Source organism: Nicotiana tomentosiformis, chromosome 2, assembly GCF_000390325.3.
Source record: "Nicotiana tomentosiformis chromosome 2, ASM39032v3, whole genome shotgun sequence".
Classification (NCBI taxonomy): domain Eukaryota; kingdom Viridiplantae; phylum Streptophyta; class Magnoliopsida; order Solanales; family Solanaceae; genus Nicotiana; species Nicotiana tomentosiformis.
The window spans coordinates 35,752,479-35,759,508 of record NC_090813.1 but is presented as its reverse complement, the minus strand read 5'-3'; positions in this window follow the sequence as shown (position 1 = coordinate 35,759,508).

Here is a 7,030-nt window from a genome sequence, read left to right as displayed (position 1 = left end):
TTAGAGGAACTAATATTTAGTGCATTGCGTTGTACTCTAAAAACGTTATTCACGTTAGTTCCGCCAATATTGTTGTATTTGTAAATAATAATTCTGTAAAATATAAGTTATCGTAATGAAACAATAAATAATTCGAGCCCACTGAATTCACAGTGTTTCCTTAAGGAATTTAATCCCCTCCTAGTACCCAAGGTAATGGATTATTTCCTCCTAAGATAGAACGAATCACACACTGGTGTAGCGGTACTTCAAACTCCAGTATTTAAGCGAACACAAAGTTCGGTAGCAAATCACACTTACAGTTGCTTTGTTTGAAGTTAAAACAATGCAGAACAAAGGAGTAAAAACTCAGAAAATCGTATGGAAATGCTGAGAGGAAGGAGTGCAATGTATAGCCAAAGTTGAGCGTTTTCAGTTTGGTGTCTTGTGTGTTGTGTTGTATTGTGTTGTGTGTCTTTCTTCAACAGCTGCTGCACATATATATAGCAGCCAGTGTTGAAGAAGAACAATCGTCCACCCTCCATGGTGGATCAAGCATTAGCTTGTTTGTGGAGCAAGCACAATCATGGTGGGAAGAGCATTAGGCGGCTGCCTTATGGTCAATACACGGATTGGAAAATATCCATTATAAATACGGATAATCTTACGTTAATATTTACTATTAACAAATAAATTTGGTCCAAAAAATTAATTAATCAATCGTCATTTGACCAAATCCAAATCCAAATCCGAATCCGAATCCAAATCCAAATTCGAAGCCGAAGCCGAAGCCGAAGCCGAAGCCAAAGCCGAAGCTGTAGCCGTAGCCGAAGCCGAGCCGAACGAGCGACGACGACGACGGCGCGAGGCTTGCTTTCTTCTTAACTCTTTAAGAGCTACAAGAAGAGCAATTATATATATACCCACCAAAAATCTCTTCCTCTTCTAATATGGGACAATGTCTCATTGTCAAGAGGGGGAAACTTAAAATTTTACTCAAAAATTTTATTTTTCCTCCATTTTCCATTCACCCTCATTTTAAGACTATTTCATCTTTAAAACAAAACCTCAACAATCCCCTACATGAATGAGGAATGGCTATATCACGGAAGTATGCATGAAAAAACTGTGTGATTTACAAGCAAGGATTAATCGCATCTTGATAAGTAGGTTTCCCTTTGAACTTTCTGTAGTAAACTTATGTCGGATATACTCGGTCAATCGGTAGATTTGATATCTTTGAACCGTCGATCTTTGGTGTATACCTAGACAACCATAAGTCACACAATCAACCCTTAACCATCTTTGGTTCTCATTGTTGTGTTCGTTTCAGCCATGAACACCGCCTGGTTTCATAAGTGCATAGAGAACTGGCCTTACAAAGTTCTCCTTGAAGCGGCTAACACTTTACACTTACATAGGTGATTCCTAAACGTGTCATCCTGTAGATACACTATTTGATATACCCCGTATCAAATTTAGAAATCATTAAAAAGCCTTAATGCTTTATCCTTGGTACAGAACATTGTCTCATCACGAGAACGGACTAAAATTTTATTTGACAATGTTGAACCGTCATTAATGACTTTGTTTGATCTCCTTGAACCTAGATCTTGGGATCTCCAGTCTTCTAGGTAGAGTTACCATCACAATGACTTGTTCTCGGCCATAGCCCCATTCCCCTTGATGATTTCTCAACTACCTTTCTAGTTAGGCCTTTTGTAAGTGGATCCGACACATTATCACTTGACTTTACATAGTCAATCGTGATAATTCCTCTAGAGAGTAATTGCCTAACGGTTTTATGTCTTCGTCGTATATGACGAGATTTACCGTTATACATAACGCTCCCAGCCCTTCCAATTGCCGCTTGACTATCACAATGTATGCATATTGGTGCCAATGGTTTGGGCCAAAATGGAATGTCTTCCAAGAAATTCCGGAGCCATTCAGCTTCTTCACCGGCTTTATCTAAGGCTATGAATTCAGCCTCCATTGTAGAGCGGGCAATACATGTTTGTTTGGACGACTTCCAAGATACCGCTCCTCCACCAATAGTGAATACATATCCACTCGTGGACTTAGAATCAGTTGAACCGGTGATCCAATTTGCATCACAGTATCCCTCAATCACCGCAGGGAAATTACTGTAGTGCAATTCAAAGTTCTGGGTATGTTCTAAATATCCCAAAACTCGTTTCATTGCCATCCAATGAGATTGGCCTGGATTGCTCGTATATCGACTCTGTTTACTTATAGCACAAGCTATATCTGGTCGTGTACAATTCATGATATACATTAAGCATCCCAACACACGAGCATAATCCAATTGTGATATGCTTTGGCCTTTATTCTTTGCTAATGCAAGATTCACGTCAATTGGAGTTTTTGCAACTTTAAAGCCCAAGTGCTTGAATTTTTCAAGTACTGTTTTAATATAATGAGATTGTGACAATGCCAGACCTTGAGGAGTTTTATGGATCTTAATTCCCAGAATTAAATCAGCAACTCCCAAGTCTTTCATATCAAACTTGCTATTGAGCATATGCTTAGTAGCATTTATGTTGGCAATGTCATTACTCATTATCAGCATATCATCCACATATAGGCAAACAATGACTATGTGATTTGGAACATTTTTAATGTACACACATTTATCACATTCATTTATCTTAAAACCATTTGACAACATTGTTTGGTCAAATTTCGCATGCCATTGTTTGGGTGCTTGTTTTAGTCCGTAAAGAGACTTAACAAGTCTACATACTTTCTTTTCTTTACCTGGAATCACAAACCCTTCAGGTTATTCCATGCAAATTTCTTCCTCCAACTCTCCATTTAAGAAGGCCATCTTAACATCCATTTGATGAATTTCAAGACCATACACTGCAGCTAATGCTACTAACATCCGTATGGACGTAATTCTTGTAACTGGAGAGTATGTATCAAAGTAGTCTAGACCTTCTCGTTGTCTATACCCTTTGACTACGAGTCTTGCCTTGAATTTATCAATAGTGCCATCATCTTTGATTTTTCTCTTAAAAATCCATTTAGAACCCAAAGGTTTATTTCCAGGAGGAAGATCAACCAATTCCCATGTATGGTTGTTCAATATGGATTCTATTTCACTATTGACTGCCTCTTTCCAAAATAATGATTCCGAAGAAGTCATAGCTTCTTTAAATGTTTGAGGCTCATTCTCCAATAAGAAAGTCACAAAATCTGGTCCAAATGAAGTAGACGTTCTTTGACGTTTACTACGTCTTGGATCCTCCTGATTACATATACTTTCTTTTGTTTCTTCCCGAGGTCGTTTAGATCCTTCACCAAACGACTCACATTCCTTTTTATACGGATATATATTTTTAAAAATATTCAGCATTATCTGATTCTATAACCGTATTATTATGAATGTCGGGATTTTCTAATTTCTGAACCAGAAATCGATATGCTTTACTATTTGTCGCATATCCTATGAAAACACAATCAACGGTTTTCGGTCATATCTTTACCCTTTTGGTTTAGAAACTTGCACTTTTGCCAAACACCCCCACACTTTAAAATAATTCAAGTTGGGCTTCCTTCCTTTCCATTTTTCATATGGAATGGATTGTGTTTTGCTATGGGGCACTCGATTTAATATTCGGTTAGCCGTAAGAATGGCTTCCCCCCACAAGTTTTGTGGCAAACCAGAACTTATCAACAACGCATTCATCATCTCCTTTAATGTGCGATTCTTTCTTTCCGCAATCCCATTAGATTGGGGCGTGTAAGGGGCTATTGTTTGATGAATAATTCCATATTCTAAACATATTTCTTCAAAAGGAGATTCATATTCACCACTCCTATCACTTCTTATCATTTTTACTTTCTTGTTAAGTTGCGTTTCAACTTCATTTTTGTATTGCCTGAATGCGTCTATTGCTTCATCTTTACTATTCAGTAAGTAAACATAGCAATATTGAGTACCATCGTCAATAAAAGTTATGAAATACTTCTTTCCACCGCGAGATGGTATTGACTTCATGTCACAAATATCTGTGTGAATTAAGTCTAAAGGATTTGAATTCCTTTCAACTGACTTATAAGGATGTTTAACATACTTAGATTCCACACATGTTTGACATTTTAATTTTTCGCATTCAAACTTGGGCAGTACTTCCAAGTTAATCATTTTTCGCAAGGTTTTATAATTGACATGACCCAAATGTACATGCCATAAATCATTTGACTCAAGTAAGTAAGAAGAAGCTGAAATATTATTATTATTTTCCACAACCATTACATTTAGATAGAAAAGGCCCTCGGTGAGGTAACCTTTTCCTACAAATATTTCATTCTTATTTATGACAACCTTGTTGGACACAAAAATACACTTAAAACCGTGCTAAACAAGAAGTCCAGTAGAGACTAAATTCTTTCTCATTTCGGGAACATGAAGGACATTGTTCAAAGTCATGACCTTGCCAGAAGTCATTTTCAGAAATATCTTCCCATATCCTTCAACTTTTGCTGTTGAAGCATTTCCCATATAAACTGTCTCTCCGGGTCCAGCAGGAGCATAAGTAGCAAAAGCTTCTCTAACTGCACAAACATGGCGAGTGGCTCCTGAATCAAACTACCACAGTTTAGGATTTCCCACCAAGTTACATTCAGAAAGCATGGCACACAAATTATCAACATCATCATGCTTTACTACCATGTTTGCTTGACCCCTTTTCTTGTCTTTCTTCGGAGCACGACACTCCGTAGATTTGTATCCGGTTTTCCCACAGTTGTAGCAGTTTTCACTGAACCGCTTCTTGCTTGGGTTGTATTTCGGACCAGAAGCCTTCTTCCTCTTTTTGTTATCTTCAACAATATTTGCTTCCATTATTGTTGAATTTTCACGGCCTCTCCTTTCAGCAGCTTTATTGTCCTCTTCGATTCTCAACCGAACAATGAGATCTTCAAGGGACATTTCCTTTCTTTTTGTGTTTCAAATAATTTTTGAAGTCCTTCCACAACGGAGGCAACTTCTCAATCAATGCTGCTACTTGGAATGCTTCGTTGATGACAAGACCTTCAGTAAGTAGATCATGAATAATCACTTGCAATTCCTGGATTTGGGTAATAACAGACTTGCTATCTACTATTTTGTAGTCCAAAAATTTTGCGGCAACGAATTTCTTCATCCCGGCATCTTCAGTTTTATATTTTTTTTTAAGCGCATTCCACAATTCTTTTGACGTCTCCACGCTACTGTATACATTATAAAGATTATCATCCAGTCCGCTAAGAATAAAATTCTTGCATAAAAAATCAGAATGCTTCCACGCTTTAATCACGAGAAAGCGTTCATTCTCTGAAATTTTATCTGGCAGATCAGGAACATCTTCCTTGATGAACTTCTGTAGACATAACGTAGTTAAGTAGAAGAACATCTTCTGCTGCCAGCGCTTGAAATCAATCCCGAAAAATTTTCCGGGTTTTTCTGCCGGTGCCAACGCCGGTGTTCGGCTTGTCGATGCATTGGCAGTCACCATCGGAATAGCTTGGTTTTCGCTTTCAGTCGTCATTTTTTCTGTTAAAAAAAAATGACACAAACAAACGTTTAATACACGTTTTCAAACAGGAGTAAAAATCACGTAGATTTTAATCTCCAACAAAACGCCACGAAGGCTTTACTCTCCAAAACGAGAGTACACAAAACCACAAAGGTTTTAGTTTGCAGAATAATAAGAATAACACAAATACAGAAATAAATATTAAATTCCTTAAGATTGTTAGTTCCGCCAATATTGCTGTATTTGTAAATAATAATTCTGCAAAATATAAGTTATCGTAATGAAACAATAAATAATTCGAGCCCACTGAATTCACAGTGTTTCCTTAAAGAATTTAATCCCCTCCTAGTACCCAAGGTAATGGATTATTTCCTCCCAGGATAGAACGAATCACACACTGGTGTAGCGGTACTTCAAACCCCAGTGTTTAAGCGAACACAAAGTTCGGTAGCAAATCACACTTACAGTTGCTTTGTTTGAAGTTAAAACAATGCAGAACAAAGGAGTAGAAACTCAAAAAATCGTATGGAAATGCTGAGAGGAAGGAGTGCAATGTATAGCCAAAGTTGAGTGTTTTCAGTTGGTCAATACACGGATTGAAAAATATTCGTTACAAATGCGGATAATCTTACGTTAATATTTACTATTAACAAATAAATTTGGTCCAAAAAATTAATCAATCAATCGATCATCCGTAGCCGTAGCCGTAGCCGTAGCCGTAGCCGTAGCCGTAGCCGAGCGAGCGACGACGACGACGGCGCGAGGCTTGCTTTCTTCTTAACTCTTTAAGAGCTACAAGAAGAACAATTATATATATACCCACCAAAAATCTCTTCCTCTTCCAATATGGGACAATGTCTCATTGTCAAGAGGGAGAAACTTAAAATTTTACTCAAAAATTTTATTTTTCCTCCATTTTCCATTCACCCTCATTTTAAGACTATTTCATCTTAAAAACAAAACCTCAACAATTCATTGTATTCTAGCACAAATATATGAGTAGTTCCTCATAATTGAGTACGAGCTTTCATTGAATGAAAATTTTTAACCCTTGATTTAAAAAAAGTAAAAATAAAGCAAGAAAAGAGTTTTAAAAGTTTGAATTGGATATTCCAATTATTCTTAAAAAACGTTAGTTTTTCTTGCACTCTAGCATATATGAGTAGTTCCTTATAACAAGTAATGATAGCACCGAATTTACATTGAGATAGAAAATGTTGACATTTTATCTTAATTAACGTCAGGATAAAAAAAATTACAACAAAAATAGTTTGTTCGAATTCAGTAATTTTATTAATAGCAGTCAAACAAATAAAAATTTATTTAAACAATTTAGAATAGAAAAGAGTCAGAACTTTATAAATATATATTCAATGCAGATACTACAAAAAAAATATATTAAAAAATAAATTTAGATTTACAGCAAATTTCTGAAAGATTTTTATTTAAATTATAATTTATAAAATATTTTATTAATGACAATTACAACTCAAATTTATATATGC